The sequence below is a fragment of the Biomphalaria glabrata genome, chromosome 2 (genome assembly GCF_947242115.1).
Source record: "Biomphalaria glabrata chromosome 2, xgBioGlab47.1, whole genome shotgun sequence".
In the NCBI taxonomy this organism is placed as follows: domain Eukaryota; kingdom Metazoa; phylum Mollusca; class Gastropoda; family Planorbidae; genus Biomphalaria; species Biomphalaria glabrata.
Window position 1 is genome coordinate 49,920,728 of NC_074712.1, and position 18,320 is coordinate 49,939,047.

The window sequence follows — 18,320 nt, forward strand, 5'->3', positions numbered from 1 at the left end:
CAAACAAGTGGAATATTATTTAAACTAACAATTCGTCTGTTAGACTGTTGTGGTATCTTCACCACGAAACACTGCCATGCACCATTCCTCACCGGCCTTTGCTTTTCATAGAATTTTATTCACTGACAGGCCCGTCCATTCTTTGATATTGATTTTCCATCACTTTGTATGACTTCCTCTTTATCTTCTTCTTGGTACTGTCCCCTGAAGGAAGGTCTTTGCGAGTCCTGAAGACCTTGTGATGTGGCCATAGAGTTTGAGTTTAGTTTTTTTGACAGTAGTTAGCAAGTCATTGTGGGGTCTAATTGCTGTATTTATCATGTTCCTAATTTCTTCATTCGTGATGCGGTCTTTGTAAGTGACACTTCGGATTTAACTATATCTTCATAACCATCAGTTCATTGAATACATATGAATGCTATCAATGCAATAATAAATCTCCGTATCCCCCAAATGAGTGTTTTTTACATTAAATATTACTCAAAATGAAGGTGCCCCCAAAGAGGTCAAGCCCCCCCCCCCTCCCGGGCCACCAAATGATGGTAAATTCCTAGCTACGCCACTGCCTGTAGGCTTATATTTCAGAATGTCAGTAATCGATACGTCATGTGTAAAATACGCTTAACAATTCCGTAGATCTAAGTTCTAAACGTCTAATGTCACTAAAAACAAAATCAATCTGCCCATAGCGCCTGTTGATACACATTTACTACAAACATATGCTTAAAATTCCTATTTCAATAAATCAGTCAATGAATCAGCATATGCAGATGTTGACATGTGAATTCTATGCTGTTATTACGTCAGAGATCATTTCAAAGGTGTGTTTGGGACCTGGGCCTCCGGCCTAAGTGTTTGTTTGCTTCGTACTGTTTCTTTATAGATTGTCTATTGACTATTGTATTGAGTTTCCTGGCTCAAACTGTGGGCGTACACACTGAACTAATTAACCTACATGCTTATTCAACCTAGACCTAATGTATTATCAGCTCACTATCAACCAGAACCCAGAACATCATCAATGGCCAACAAACAGTGTTTAATTTAGAACATCTAAATTATGAACATGCACTTGCTGTTCTACACAATTATTTCTTGTACCTGACGAAACATTAATCAATTAAACAAAATTTACGAATGAGTTTATTAACTATTGGTAATTAATTACTTTTGCTTGGTATCTCGAACAAGGGAGAGAAATTATACATGACCAAAGTGGTGGTATATGCTGAATTAGTCCCCTTTATAGGTTATTATTATTATTACCTTTTATTAGGTGGCTATTCTATAAAACATTAGGAAAGATGGATATCTCCATACTAGCGAGTTTTCCTCACGATCGATTTTGTCTATGATTTCATTGTTTGAAAAAAAAATTAATTATTCTATTTGAATGTTAGCTTGAACTTTTTTTTAAAATTAACATTTAGGCCTACGCATTAATATGTTAACAAATGTAGATAAAATAAACTAAAACCTAAAATTTTTTGGTAAAATCGATATATATATATATGGCTTATATTATTTATCACTCAGACTTACATAGATTTAGGTCCTCCCGTGACGCTCGGCGCATTGGGCGTCAAGCTGTCTCCACAAAGATCTGTCACTGGCAATGTCTGTAGCCTCCTCCAAATTGGTGTCCACTGTTTTCAGGTCCTCCACGACGGTGTGGCGCCAAGTTATACGAGGACGTCCCTGTTTGCGCTTTCCTCGTATTGGCCTCCATGTCATCGCAACTTTCGGTATGCGTATTTCATTTTGTCGGAGAATATGTCCCGAAAACCTCATGCGACGCTCTGTCACAACCTCACTGAGTGTTCGACTCCCAGTTCGGCATAGGATTTCCTTGTTTGAGACCCGATCTGTGTAAATGACTCCCAAAATCCGTCTCAGCCATTTTTGATGAGCCACATTTAGTCTTTTCTCAATTTTGACAGATGACTTCCATGTGTCACATGCATATGTTGCTGTTGGAATGACGATTGTGTTTAGAAGGTGTATTTTTGTTTCGAGTCCAATGTCCAATGCCTTGTCCAAATTGGCTGCAGCCTTTGGAAAATACCTTTCCTATTCGGCACGCTACATCATGATAGACAGCCCCATCATTTGTTATGATGCTGCCAAGGTATGTGAACTGTACTCATTATAGCTGGTTGGACTCATAGGCGCCCGAAGATCATGAAATTTAAAATTTAAATTTCAGTCTCTATCAGGATTCGAGCCCCGGACCTCGGTTCGGAAGCAAAGCGCGTTACCACTTATCCACCACGTATATATATCAGTATTAGTCAAGTTCAAATATTGTTATTAAGATTTTAAAATTAAGTGAGATGAAGTTTATTCGCATATGTGGGACCTTTTACACTTTTCGAAGGAACAGATCTGCAAAAAGATCGATTCAAAAAGATCTATAAAAAAGACATGTCAATACTTCTTCACCAAAAAACGTTCTAGTGTTTACTTTACAACGTCAGGTCAAATTTCTTCCAAAGGACGAAACATTACTCTTGACGTGACATATTCCTATGAACTTCCAGGGGAGCAATGAGCTGCAAACAACCAAATTCAGTTGTGAGCAGCTTTCTTCATCTGCTCTCATGCCATTCCAGTATCCTCAGCTTCTCTGATGACCGACCTCTTCCAGGTTTGCGTGGGCCTGCCCACTTTCATTGTAAGTTCCAATCAAGTGCCTGTCTTGCAACATTGGTACTTGGTTTTCTTTAGCTGTGACCTATCCAGCTCCAATTTCGCTTTTTGATATATTGTCGTAACATATTGGTATAATGGTTAATAAAGGTCTGGAGCTTTTCCATTTTTGGTTTTTGACTTTTTATGTCTCTGAACCATATAAAAGGACCGACTTAAGGTTTGTGTTATATATTCGTATCTTGATTGTTTTTTTATAGTATTATTATTACAGTGCCCTGTACTTGAAGAGTAGAAAGTGCAAACCTAGCTTTATTTATCCTGTTTTATAACGTCATCAGCACCACTGTCTTTGCTAACCCTTCGTCACTATATACATGGGCGGACTGGCTTTATGGGCATTCAGGCAAATGCCCGGAGGGCCGATACCCTATTGGACCGGCTATTAAAGGGCCGCAGGAATGCCACTAAGACATTGCAAAATATTCTATAATATTCTTTTATTAAAAAATGCACTTAGAGCGTCATGATTTACAGACTTTACAGTGTATCAGGGTTACTAATGTAATGCAGTTTCCAAAATAATGTAATAGTCTACATCTGTGTATAGTGCTTTTTATAGGCTTTTTCATTCACCTTAGTGGCCTATTTACTAAGCAACTAACTAGCAATATATAAAAATATATTTAGATGAGTCTGTTGTACAAAGGAACCAATCACTAAACTCCCAGTCTTATAGATGGAATGTCCAGTCAGATACGAATAGTTTTATTGGTATGGTTGAGTTATTGAATGATCATATAATCTATACAATAATTTCTTGAGGTAAACGTCCAGTTGATGCTATAGTTGCTGTTATAGATACACAGTTTTAAAGATGTAAAATTTATTGACAAGGAATTAGCTTCTAATAATGTGTGTTGTACACAAGGACCCTGTGAACGAAGTAACTGCTTATTAAAGATGTGTGCAGAATAAGCTGAGAAACATCATAACAAAAGGCAGAAAATTTCATTTCATGGTGAAGGCTGTAGATAAAGACTTTTTATGAGTAATCCATTTGGACACAGTCGAATAGTTCATTGATGGGGAATCTTAACGAGCCTTGTATGTGAATATCAACTACATGGTTATGTTAATATAGGCCTATATGGTAGCATGATTTGTTTACAAATTTTCAAATATAGTTATTTAGTAATTAATACCAAATAGTTTTAAAAATCATGAAATAAACTGTCCACATAGTTAACCATGCAGGCTACCATGGGCGTAGCCAGGATTTTTTTTCGGGGGGGGGGGGGTTTGGGGGGATTCCCCCCCCTCCCCCCCCCCCCCCCGCCCGCGGAAAAAAAAATTACATAGGCCTACATATGTGTGTGTGCGTGTACATAATTAATCTTTATTACATACTGACCCTTTCGGAAGACGTTTATTGTGCCCTAGAATAGATTCTTCCTGGAATTAGTGGAAATCTTGTAGACTCCCCGCCCTTTCTAGCAAGGAATCTGGGGGAGCTCGTAGTGCTCCCCCAGCGCGGGGCGAAACCCCGCCGCCGAGCACTATTTCTGGTATTGAAAGCCAACAAAATGCATATTCTGAGGTATCTACAGTGCATTATCTTGCTATTAAAAAGTTTTATTTCAAAAACCTAATGTGCTATTCTCACTGACTTAGACCCTCTCGCGCCGTTCAGCGCATTTTCCGGCAAGCTGTTTCCGCAAACTCTTATTATGCGTAATTCATTTAGTCGGAGAACATGTCCCGCAAAACCTCATGCGACGCTCTGTCACAACCTTACTAAGGGTTCGACTCCCAGTTCGGCATATGATTTCTTTGATTTAGACCCGATCTCTATAACTGACTCCTAAAATCTGTCTTAGCCATCTTTGTTCAGACACATTTAATGATTTTCAATTTCGGCAGAAGACTATTCACACTTTATTAATGGAGCCCAAGCCACTGGTAGAAATTTGTAACTTTTCTTGACTACGCTCTTGGAATTACATGCCTGTATTTCGCTTTAGATTTTATATCGAAAAGGAAAGTTTTTTCGTCAAATCATCTGTTGAGGGGTTTTAAACTAAGAAATCTCTGGAGTTTTTTTGTTTTGTTTTTAATTCAAAACCCCATTTAGCTACGATCTTAGAATTTGGTGACTGTAGTTTGCTTTAAAATAATATTGAAGAGAGAGGTTTTCAACTCTAAACGCTCTGTATGGGAATTTTAAACTCAAAACCATCTGGAGGGGTTTTAAACTTTAAAGAAAAAGCCATCTGGAGGAGGGGGATTTAAACTCAAAACCCCTTTGGCTACGCTCATAGATTGTATAGTGTGTAATTTGCTTTTTTTATATATATTGAAGAGGTCCTTTTTAGCTTCAAACCCCAACTGGAAGGGGTGGGGGGTTTAAACTGAAAACCCCTTTGGCTACGCTCATAGAATTTTGAGTGTGTAATTTGCTTTTTTTATATTGAAGATGGGGTTTATCGTACATTTTGGAGGGGGGGGGGGGTTAAAATCAAAATCTTCCTCAACTGTGCTGTTGGATTTTGGGGATTGTTGTTTGCATTTTTTTTGTTTTGTTTTATAGAAGAGGGGGATTTAACTGCAAAAACCTCTGGTAGGGGGTTTAAAATTCAAAACCCTCTGTAGGGGTTTTTTAAACTCAAAGCCCCCTGGTAGAGGGATTTGTATCTCAAAACCCCCTGATAGGGTTTCTGAAAATCTCAAAACCCCCTGGTAGGGGGATTTAAACTCAAAACCCCCTGGTTGAGGGTTTTTAACTCAAAACTGCCTCGGCTGTGCTGTGGTAAGTGATGATTTAGTATTAAAATCTCACCTAAAATAAACAAAATGAAAGCAAAAATCAGTCACTTAATTACGTCCCCCCCCCCGCAAAGGGGGGGATTTCATTTCGGGGGGGGGGTTTGAACCCCAAGGAACCCCCCCCCTGGCTACGCCCATGATATAGATAGATAGATAGATAAAGCTGTGTGAGTTTTATTTGGGGTTATGGTTTGGAAAAAAATTCGCGCCTCCCTGCCCTTGAAAAAAGTTCTGGATCCGCTAGTACGCTGTATGCACGAGTCTATTTTGCACATTCCATTAACACATTACACACTTTACAGTATGAACACTCTTGCCAAGCGACATAATTAAAGTAGAGAAGTCTGTATGAAAAATAAAATGTCAGCACTTTATTTTGGAATTCGTTTTGTTAATTAGCAAGTGACACTTAGCGGCTGTGACATAGACAGAAATATAAAATAACAAACCTAATTAATGACACGAAAATAATCAATGGCTTCTATAACATCGTACCGGCAGGACCTATAGTTGTGCAATGCATTAGTTACAAGTAAGTTTTTTTGTACTGTAACACTAACGACTGTGATTGACTTTATCTAATGTTTCTAATTTTTGTTTTTCGTGTTACCATGTAAGTAATAGAGTTAAAATTTTAGAAATTAAGCTTTGCAATATCTACTGTTCAAATTAGCTTATCAAGACAATTATCATCTACTTTAATATGAAACATGGGCGTACCAGAAGGGGGGTTACAAATATTTCTAATCGCACAAATTTATTACTGTTGTTCGATATCTAGGCAGGCAGTAGCGGCGCTAGGGGGTGGCAAGTTGGGCAACCTCCCTAGGCCCCGTGCGATTGTAGATTTCCTTGTAACTTTCAGCTTCGCAATCCAGTTATCATTAACTATGACTTGTTACTCAATATTTTGGAAGCCTTCCCGGCATCTAATGCCAATTAGGCCTATAATGCAAGCTCTTTACATGACATTTATTTTTTCAAATACCGTTCAGTTTTGGTAAATACAGCATCTTATGACCTGTCGATTCTGCGAGGCTATGATTGATTAACAGTTCACCTTGGTATACTAAAAATTCTTGAATCAAGTACGATTTACAATTGTGTCTTAATATTGCTTGTACTCCAGATCTAAAATAGAGTATTTAGATCTAGCAATCAAAATAGATTTAGGCTGGAATTATTTGTATACTTCCGTTATCTTCTGGTTCTCTTGTATGTTTGACTCTTTCTTGTGTCGAATGGCCACCAGTGTAAATATATGTAAATGCTCAGTGTTGCGTTTATTGTGCGTTGTCATTATGATTAAAGATGTGTTGACACTGCTTGAGCTCTTGCATTACTTTTTACCTCGTAAGTCTACAGCCAGGGGCAAACGGGCAAATGCCCGGTGGGCCGGTAGCAAATGGGCCGGTGTGGTCGCGACCAAAGAAAACAAAATTAATGCAGAAAACTTTTTAAAAAAGTGACAGCAGCTAGACACAAAGGCCCAAACACGTTTTCTTGTTCTTTTTTAAAATTCTTATTACTGTAGACTTTAAGTTTTGTGGATATGCTGAGTCCTTTCCGTTGCCACACTTGTCCTTGTAGTCTGCCAAAAGCAGCACTGGCACTAGCAGCACAGAAGTCTACCTCATCATCTAGGTTGGCGTTTGCTGATATACATTTGATTTAAATTTTGCATTCTACATTTCTCTTGGAGTTGGCGGACTGCAATGATCACTTCAACCAAGCCTCTTCCTTTCCTGAGGCCGCATTGACTCTCCGGAAGTAGGACAGATTCTCGGTGGTGTTGTAGTCTGTTTAATAGCACCCTAGTCAGAATCTTGCCAGCAATGCATAGGAGGGATATGCCACGATGGTTATTGCATAACTGCCTATTTCCCTTTCCCTTGTAGAGATGAATGATGGAGGTGTCTTTGAACTCTTGTTGTAGTTTCTTTTGTCTCACATTATTTGAAGAACCTTTTCATGAAAGATTCCTTTTCAAAACACTCACGATTCTTAAAGACAACCTGCACCCATTAAACCACTATTACTTAAGATCTGAACGAAGTGATCGTCTCCTTTCCATTAGAACTAAAACAGAAAGATTTAAAAACTCCCTATCACACTTTCGGTCAGAGTATTACATGATCAGCTGTCGTCATCGAGAAGTACATAGCAGTCTAATTCATAAAGTGCTGGTTGTGAGTGTGTGTTTCGTGTGTGAATGTTGTTCGAATTTTTCATTTATATTGTTATTGTACAGTAATTATGCTGAGGTTGTCAATTTCCATTTGATTGAATCAATTAAAATTATCTTATCTTATCATCTGTTAGATTTCTGTTAGTTTAGCTGTCAGCTCTGAGATGCCAAGTGAGTATATTTCAGCAGAGATAGAGTCTAGTACCGGTGCCTTACCATTTGAGAGGTTGGATAATGCAGTCATTACTTCATTGAGACGGGGATGGTCAGCGAGTGAATGGTTTATTGGGACTTGGCCCAGGCGTGCAATGGCTTCGGCGCAATGGCTTGATGGTCAGTTAAGGACGGTACTGAAGTGTTCAGCTTAGCGAAAAAGTATATCCTACTTGTCTGTGAGAAGTTTGTTTCCATCAGCACTGAATATGAGGGATGAGCCATTTTGCTGAGGACCATAAAAAGCTTTGAATTGAATTTTTTTTTTCGCTTTTTTTGCAGTCAGCATATGACTGGATTTCTTCTGCTTTTTTTTTGTTAAACCATGACTCCTTCATGAGTGTCAGGTTCCGCTGGACCTCTCCTTTTGACATTAGTGTAGCGTTCTCTGATTTAGGCACTGAAAGGCCTTAGAGCAATGTTGCTAGTGTGTTAAAAGCAATGTTTTCGGGTTAGCAACTAGTTTCATCATCAAACTCCATTTTCCCTCTTTGGTGTGCCAAGAAGTCTGCAATAATGTTGCCAGTCACACCTATGTGACTCGGTACCCACTGCATTATTACAGGGGTGCCATAACGTTGTTTTATGTTGTGTGAAGCCATGATGACAGTGTCGATATTGGGGGGCCATGGTCTGGGGCTTTGTAAAGTCTGTAGTACAGATTTTGAGTCAGTGACCACAACAATCTGTGTTGCCCACAAAATGTCCCTCGCCGAGTTAAGAGTCAATGACTTTTAAGGCTTCACAGACTGCCATGATCTCCGCATCAAAACTGCAAAAACTACCTCATGGTCCAAAGATTTTGAATAAGTAAGCGCTAAGAAAGTCGATGTAGGCTCCATAGCCTGCTCTTCCAGAATCAATCGATGCCGACCCATCAGTGTATGCAAAAATAGCACTGGGCCTGGAGGTATTAATGGTCTCCAATGCTAGAATTGGAAGGTTGTTAGATGAACGACTTAGCTTATTGGCATTAGGGTCTACTAGTTTCAAACGTATGTCTGGGGTTGTTGGGCGACACCAAGAGGAAAGGGTATGAAAGCGTTGAATGTTATGTCGGTTGGTGGAGAGTCCAGCTTTATTAGATAGTCTGGTGGCATGATGCATGAAAGACTGCATCTGGATACGTCTTCTGCATCTCAAACCATCCACTAGTTTTCTAGCTGGGAGGTATTCATCCAGCCTTTTATACCACTCAAAGCAGGTTAGTACTGACCTTTCCCTTCTAAGGTTTAGTTGACCTACATTAGCCATTATTTCAGCCGCATTTACTGAACTTGTCCTTAAGGTTCCCATAGACAAATCTTAGTGCTTGGGACTCTAATTTATAAGTTGTTAAAGAGCTGTCCTAGAGCCATAAATTTGCACAGGTAGGCTGTAGTCTATCTGTGATCGGACTGCTCCTAAATACAGTGATCGGAGCATGTCTGTTCGGGCTCCCCACTTCGTGGATGCCAGCTTACGCACAATGCAAAGTTTCTCTGAGGCCTTTCTTGCAACATCCTGGATGTGCTCACATATTTTTAGTTTGCGATCTTAAGTTACTTGGGTAGCTTTTCCATGCTGAGAGTCACTCCGTTGAGGGAGAGCCGAAAACGGTTGCCCGAGAATGCCAGTCTCGAGCGTTATCAGAGAATAGACCGTCTTGGCGGTGTTTATTTCTAGCCTCCATTTTTAGTGAGTATGAGCAGAGCGTTAGGAGATCTTGAAACACTTTTTGTATAGATGTTGCGCTCCTTCCGGATTTCCAAAGGTTAATATCATCTGCATATAGCCGCTTTTGGCATTTTAGCTGAGCCGGTAGGTCATTTATGAAGGCTGTGAAAAGGGCGCATGACAGGACGGAGCCCTGGGGGAGGACGTGCTCTAAGGGCTTCTCCGTACAACATTGTTCTTATTGTACGCTCTTGTAGGAAGTCTCTAATCCAGTACTATAACCGTCCCCACACCCCCACGGCTCCTATCTTATGAAGCAAACAAAGCTTCATACGTTATCTTCGTATGTGCTTTTGGTCCTTTGGAATTCATCTGCTGCGCTCTGCACAAAGATGTTCTGGAACTATAAGACGGGCACTGTCAAGGTACCAAACCAGACGTTCATAGTTCCCCCAGCACTTTCGGTCTTTTTTTTCATCAGCTTTGCGAGCCTTATCAATGGCTTTGGACATTGGGGACTTCTTGGCAGCCTTGTTGATTTTAGCAAAATATTTGTTCAACAATGTGGCAATTTTCTTCTTTAATGAAATGGTTACCCCAATGGGTGAAGATAATGGGGTTGCTGTTTTCGTACGCCCAGCAAAAATCAGGCCTACAGCGCTGGAGGCTGACGAGTGCGTTAGCGTGATGTGGTACGATAGGCTATCATTAGGCTCAGAGCCCCGCATATGACACTCGCCCAGGGCCCTCTCGCTCTGCTAAGGCCGCCTCTAAGGCATGCGCCCCAAAGGCAAGCACGAGAACGGTTGCTTGATGACGTAGAGGCAAATCTACAGCAGCTTAAAGTACGGGCATGGAGATGTAAAGCACTGGTGTTGTGGCTCTTCCACGGTGTTGAATCTAATCAATGCAATGATCATGAGGTAACCTTCAACCAAATCAGGAAAACAGGCGAAATGCTAAACAATCAATAAATAGTAGTCGACGCTAATATCAAACAATCACGAATACTTTAATACTTAAAAAGGGATCCGTCCAATGTCTTTCCTTAAATCCGTATATCTATTCTACTGCTCTACACGAAGCGTCTTCTTTGTAGCGTCACTTAGAGCGTTCTTGTTTTTTAACTAAATTTACGTCATCGTCGCTAATTAAAACTTTACCCTATTCCCGAAACAAATAACTAATTCCTAATCATGTCATAACAACTCCTCCCCCTCCCGCTAAAAAAAAATTGCCTGTCAATGTTTTTAATTTACTGTCTTAGTCTTACAATGTGCAAGGTCCAAAATGTAGGTAAACATAAAAGACAACACAACTTGAGTCTTGATTGCGATTTCAACTTCTCTTCCTGTGTCCACAATCAAGTTCCTCTGAATACATATTTCCCTGAAGTGTCACTAAGTGATACTGTAGAATGTGATGTGCCATAGGTGACCGCAGACATAGTTCGTTTGCGCTGACACTTTAGGTGTGTCTATCTATACTTCATCACATCACGTTCCAGAGGTTACACCGCTTTCCCTCACACGTCAGGACAGACATTTTACCTAATATGACAAATTGATATTTATCAATACTCGTTCTCCCACTGTACACCTAACGTTTTTTTGGGCATGTACAAGTGTATTTTATTTCCTCTCTCCACTTACTTGTCCCCACACGACCTAACTCTTGACTGATGTATGGTCATGATCAACAACAAAGAATAAATTATAAAACTTACTTTTCCTTGATATCAATACATCGTTGCCTTATAAATGCCCTATCTATTCATACATCCATACATACAATTCATACTTACTACCCGAAATAAATTACCAACATTAGCCAATCTAATAATAACCCAATTGCATGTATATTATAACATAAATATCATATTCAAAGATACCTTAAAACAACCTAATACCCATCTAGTTATGACTACTAGCCAAATCGATTGCTTAAATTAAAACAAAATCAAGTGTGTTCAAGTTATATGCTCCTCCCCCTATCTCAACGTAACTCGAGACAGCATGTCCGCCACTATATTGATACTTCCGCTTATTGCCTTTATTTCAAATTTGAAATTCTGCAGTATCAGGAACCATCTACATATTCTTCCATTCTTCATGCTTTTCTGTTCCATGAACTGGAGAGGTTTATGGTCAGTGAGCAAACAAAACTTTCTAACTTTGTCACCACCCATATTATTGCCAGGGCCTCCCTTTCCACTACACTATATCTTCTCTCCGCTTCTGACAGTTTCCTGCTGACATACGCTATGGGATGCAGGCACTCATATTGTTGCATTAAACATCCCCCAATAGCGCTCCCTGACGCATCCGTTGATACGTAGAACACTTTCTCCTTGTCCGGCAGTCTTAGTATCAGGTCAGTTGAGAAAATCTTTTTAATCTTTTCTATTGCCTCCCTGCACTCCGAGTCACATGTAACTTTCCTTGGTTGCCCTTTTCTCAGTAAATTATTTAGCGGGTTCACAATTTCTGCCAGGTTTCTGATAAATTTCCTGTAATAGTTTACCAGCCCTAATAAACACTTAACCTGCTTCTGAGTTGTAGGTATCTCCAGCTCCAATATCTTTTTAATGTTTTCTCCTACGGGACTGATGACGTTGTTTTTACTTTCATGCTTATAGCATGCTCAGAGCGCTTTGGTCCAATCTCATTTGTGGACCGGTGGGGGGGGGGGGGAGAGGGGGTATCTAGGAGTTGGTTTGCCGTGCTGCCTTTAGGCGCTCAGTAAACACAACTCTGCCCGAGTCGGGTGTCGAACCTCGAGCCCCCTTCTAGGTAGCCAAGCCAAGCTAAGTTAGCCGCACTTAGCCTCTCGACCACGCTTCTAATCAATTTTCTAAATTATTTCTTTCTAATTTTAGGATTCAAGTATAAAATTGTGATTTATGGTCCCAAAGTTATATATACAATAGAAAAATCTCAGATTGAGTCGCACCCCTCCCCCCCCCCCCCAGACCCAGTGCATTCTTTACGGTTGACAACTCGTGTTATCTGTGTCAGTCGATTACACGCGACTACAACTATCCGCTCGCCACTAACCATAGCTCTGCTGGGTCTTATTTAGAGTCGGTGTCTTAATGACAGTTAGTATTATTGAAGTTGAGTCAAAATACTGAAAGGTTGCTGTGACTCAGACAATCACAGTGTGTCTGTCAAGTCGACTCAAGTAGTCAAGTGACAAGAGTTATTGTAGTGTTAGTGCTAGTCAAGTTAGTGTTATTGTCACTGTGTTCCTCTTGTATTTATTTTATTGAAGCAAAATAGTGCAAAATGATTATTAACCTTTAAAAGTTACCCATTGGGCGCCATTATCATTATCCTTGACTTTTTTTTGGCTAAAAACTCATTCTAAAATTTGAAACGATGAGAGATATATATTCCTGTCTATGATTATGATACGGAAGCAAAATATTGGGACTATGGTTGTTGTACGTCCTAGCAGTAATAGCATAATTGTGTTCTAATTTTTTTTTTAATTACAAGGTTAGAAAGACAGTTTGTGTGGAAACACAAGCTCAAAATCGGTCCAAATTGGTCCCCGTAGGCAGGTAAAAAGCAAGGTTTTAATATTTTATTACAGAATATCAGAATGAAATTCTATCAAAGGCAAATTACAGAAACGAATGGAGAAAGAAGGTTGTCAGATCTTGTGTGGTGTCCCCACGTAACTTCAGACCAAGGGATAGGTGAAAGTGAAGATGAAGTAAGGCACACATCTGGCTTAAGTGATGCCATATAAGGATTATCTAAATGATCTAATTGTTTTGTAAAGGGTCAATCTCTTATTCAAACCCTAAAACAAACATTCCCGAAAAAGAAAAACAATCAAACAAACAAAAACTATTTTAATTTAGTTGCGTGTTCTGTGCAAGCTTCATCGCACTGTGGTTCACACAATAGTACGAAAGACTACTCATAAATTGTTGTTTTAAATTATGTTCTATTTATATGCAAATTAAATAGATTTATTTTCTTTTAAAAAAAAGCAAACTTTTATTTTTGTAAATGTAGTAGTTATGTAGTTAGTATAAAAGAACTAACTTAACTTAGCAATAAAATTGTAAAAAAAAAATTTTTTTTTGACAAAAAATCTAAAACGTTTGCATAAATGTGCCAAAATATAGTAAATAGTCATCTCCCTTACTAAATTGTCTCCCATTTTTGTTACTATTAATAGTGAATAGATGTAAAAATGGTGTATTTTTATGAAAAAAACTGCTTGCATAGTTCCTTTAGAAAACTAAATTTTTCGCTTTCAGAAATGAAAAAAAGTAGCCTTTGCATCAAAACTATGAAAGGTCTAAAAATCATGATGTCGGATTTTCAATAACTTTTCTAGTTTACGAGATCCAAACGGGTTGATCGGACAGACAGACCACACAAAACTAATAGCGTCTGTTCCCCTTTCTGGGGCCGCTAAAAAAGATTGAGTACATAAAAATGTATCTCTCTCTCTTCCAGTCTATATTTATATATGTCTATCAATCTATGCGTCTGACACATGTATACTTTTTTTCGTGCACAGATTTATTATTTTTAGTCTAGATCTATAACAAGTTTTCTTACATGACTGATCAAAACCAATTGATACAACTAAGCTTTGTTTTTTTTAGTAGTTTTTGTTACATATTTAACTTTAAAAATAAAAGGCAGAAGGCATACAGTAGCTACTGTGCCTAAATTTTACGAGCTGCAAAATATAAAATTAACAGAACTACATCTTTCTTGCTTATTTTCAGTTAATAATGCTTATCGGGCAGTTTTCAATACCAAAGAAAAACTTGGCATTCTACAGCAACAAACGAGATGTGGATGGATTAATTTTATATACGATACCGATCGTAGACAATTTGTTTGGGGGCTTGGCTACGGAGATTACATTGAAGCAAAGCATAAAGAATTATTTTACGGAGGTAAGTAACACTAACATTTACGTTACGTAACGCCTTTCTGGGATTTGTGTTTTTTTTTCTCTACTTCAGTGGTATAATTATAATGTTTTGTAATTGTTGAGACTAGTCTTCACGAGAAAACCATCTTTAAAATATGGTTAATTGTCTCTAAAATCTTGTTTGATTGTGCCTTCTGGTACATTCTTTTCAATGTTGTATTATTCTTTTGTTTATCTTTGAATTCTGCATTTATTCGATTTTTTCAATTCATATTTTTTTCTCATTTCTGAACTCTCTCTTTCTCCCATTCTTCTTTTCTCTTCTAATTTTCTTCTTTTTTTTTTTTTCTTTTCTTTTTTTTTTTTTTTCAACTCTTTCTCTGTCTTGTTCTTCCTCGGCTAACTGCTGTTCTCTCCTTTTACGCACTTCACGTTAAGAAATGCCGATTTCTTTGGCTACATCGATTAGCTCTTTTAGTTTCTGTGCTCTTGAAGGCAAGACAAAATAATTATTTTACTAGATGAATAAATGAATTTGTAGCGACCTACACATATTATGGTAATATTTATGGCGAAGCATTGTCAGGCCAACAAACTTTATTTAACAGTAGAAGTAATACTGGAGACGTAGAAATTTTATGTAAATATTTATAATGATACCAATAGCCCATAGCCTGAAGGTAAAAAATACGTTAAAATTTCTTAATTATGTTCAAAATTAAGCTCGCTGTTAAAGGGTGTCTAATGTTCCGGGTGTCTAAATTTCCTAGATTCATCAATGGCATTTCTATAAGTTTGATATAATTATCAAAGTTTCATCGACTAGGTTGTCTTGTTATTTATGCTAGATGCGTAGCAGAGTATCAAGTATATGTTGATAGCCACAATCTCTAAATAAAATAGATGGTTGAGTGGGACAAAAAAAGGAACTTTTTCGCCATGGTTACTGTGAGAAGTGGAGTGCTTGTGTGTCTGCGTTGGCTGTCTTATGTCTAGGGTGTCATTGAAAGAAGACTTCACTTGCACAAAATGTACATTTATCTAGCTAAAGGCAAACAACAAAGAAAAAAAGAAAAATATAAGGAAAGGAATGTGAAATATAAAGGTAAAAATATGTGATTAATGGAAGTACAATCTGAGGTTAGCTTTAAATCGTCATTAGATGTTTTGGGCAAGTGATTCGAGTGTCAATAGGCGTGAGGCTTATCTTAATTTCAAGTGATGTGGTTAAGCCGGCGGAGGAATTTCAGCTACCGTCGCCTCAGCGTGGCGCCTCCGTGGAAACGTCCGGCAAGGGTAGTGGATAGGCCAAGAACGGTAGCAAATATAGATCTCAGTGGGCTACCCTAACGGGGCCATAAGGGTTGTGATGGTCCTCGCACGGGTGCAGTGGCACATTATAGGCATACAAAGAGCCCCACGTTGGCTCGGCCCTTGGTCTCGCAAGGGCGAGGAACCGTTGATGTTGGTTCAAGGGAACGTGTCCTTACCGGGTGTGAATAAATGATCACTTCGGATTAGAGGGATTGGTAAAGAGACAATTCCTCATCCTGGCCACGGATAAAAGCCTTTCAGTGGTTAAGTGGCTCATAAGTCTCGCAAGGGCGAGGAACCGTTGATGTTGGTTCAAGGGAACGTGTCCTTACCGGGTGTGAATAAATGATCACTTCGGATTAGAGGGATTGGTAAAGAGACAATTCCTCATCCTGGCCACGGATAAAAGCCTTTCAGTGGTTAAGTGGCTCATAAAAGGGATTTGGAAAATCTCGAACCATCAGAACATCTGATTCAGGTTAAGCCGGTAACGAGGTATCAGCTAGGGCTGCTTGTTCGGTGGTGACATATAATCTGGTGTTGCTCGGTGGTTGAAGAGCTCTGAACGACAGCTGTTGTGTCGGTGGAGACTTCTGAGCTAGGGGCAGATAACCTTAGTGGTATAGAGGCAAGAGTACGAGAAGGGAAAGTAGTATTGAAATCAAAAACAGAAAAACAGGAGATATGTCTCACAGCCAATATATATTTTTATATATATATATAGGTACACATTAACTTTTCATTAACGTAGCGATATCATTTTTTTTTCTTACAAATTATACGTCGTAAATTTAATAAAAAAAAACATTTTTCTATTACGACTCGTATGTTGCTAAGGAGCATTATCACTCATTGTTGCAGACTATGCACACAGACGAATTCTCTATTTTATGGGCGTCCTGTTTGGTTTAAATGGGGAGCATGTCAACGATTTTTTTACATAAAATTTACACACTCTTAAGAAAATAGACAAACATTTTAATGGTGACAAAAACGTGTCTTTATTGTAAAGCAATTCAAACTTTTTTTTTTGAATTTTAAAAATTTAATAAAATAAAAACATTTTTTTTAAATTTGTTATTAGTACTATCTAAAATAAATATTCATTTGTTGACATACACCCCATTTAGGGCCAATTTTATAAATAAACAAACAAAATGTTGAGTGTAAGGAATTATTACTTTTATTTTATAACCAACTGTAATCGGATATTTATACTTTAAGATATGGTAGAGTGAAAATGACTACAACTTAAAAAATGTTACGCAATTTTTAAAAAAGCGCAATTTTTTTTTCAGTTTTGGGTCCCTACACTATTGTTATGCATCTATTCTCCTTTCAAGAAAACAAAATTAAACTACCAAAAATATTCATCGAATCCTTATTTAAATTTAATCTTACTTTCAGTACTAGGGTATTATAATGAAGTTTCCAACACAAAAATATAATATTGGCATTGATTTTTGAAATTTATTTTTTCTACAGAGTATCCTTACTTTCGGCTTATAAATGGAAGTTTAATTGCCTTCAAAACATGTGGTGTATACGTTCCTGAAAAAAGACTTCTTGAGATGGATATATGTAACCCAGAATATTTTCATCAAGATTGTATTTTTCATGCTATCTGTGAGAGGCCTGAGTATACCAGAGAAGATCTCTAAATAACACACAAATCGTAACTATATACACTGAATTCAATATAATAAAGTGAATTAAAATAAGAAAAACTAATTAAAATTTTAATAGCATTTTTTTAAAAATCGCATTCCTCTTTTTACGTAGCATTGAAAGCGAACATCCCAAAGTCATTGATGTTAATTCGATGTGAAAGCTTTCAACTTTTCTATACTCACTGCTAAAATAAAAAAAAAATAAAAAAGACGCGAATCCTAGTAATGGAGAAGAATTTGCTGATTTAATTTCTAGATTCTAAAATGTCTCACTAAGACCAGACAAAAATTATGTTATAGGATTTCGTACCCAAGATACCGGACATAAATATCGGAAATTTCAAATGTACGATAGTTTTAGAATTTACTTACCTGAACTAAACAATCATCAGCGATCAAAAGTTAGACAGGGGCGTAACTAGGGATTTGGGGGCCAGGGGGGATTCACCTCTTTGGGGGCCCCTTGCATTTTGACATTCGACATATGACATGAGATAATGTACGCGAAAATATATAAGCCCAAAATCAAATTGGTTCAGTATATCAGTCAACTTAAAAAATATAATAAATAAGACTCTTTTAATGAATAATACCGTTGTTTATAAGTTAAATAATGTACAAGTGACAAATCTCAATTGATATCGCTTAACGTCGTGCATTCTGTGCAGCAAAGAAATCTATAACATCATCTTCATCGATACTTTCTAGTATTTGTGACTTCATTGACATTAAAGCCATGATAAGCCTTTCTTGCGTCATTGTGCTCCTGGATAGTTTTTGATAATCTTGAGCTTTGAAAATGATCTCTCACATGACGTAATGGAAGTGGCCTGAGTTAGCGGTATTTGGAGGAGGTTGCAAGGTTTGAACCTACGTAATTACCATATGAAGCCTGT

At 38.0% G+C, this 18,320-nt stretch overlaps 1 long non-coding RNA gene across 1 annotated transcript; it reads left to right on the forward strand.

Moving 5' to 3' along the window:
- Positions 1-5,750: 5,750 nt before the first annotated feature.
- LOC106072512 (uncharacterized) lies at positions 5,751-17,504 on the forward strand. The gene is made up of 3 exons (XR_008776656.1): positions 5,751-6,007; positions 14,289-14,462; positions 17,240-17,504. It is a non-coding gene; the product is annotated as an uncharacterized LOC106072512 (long non-coding RNA).
- Positions 17,505-18,320: the final 816 nt, after the last annotated feature.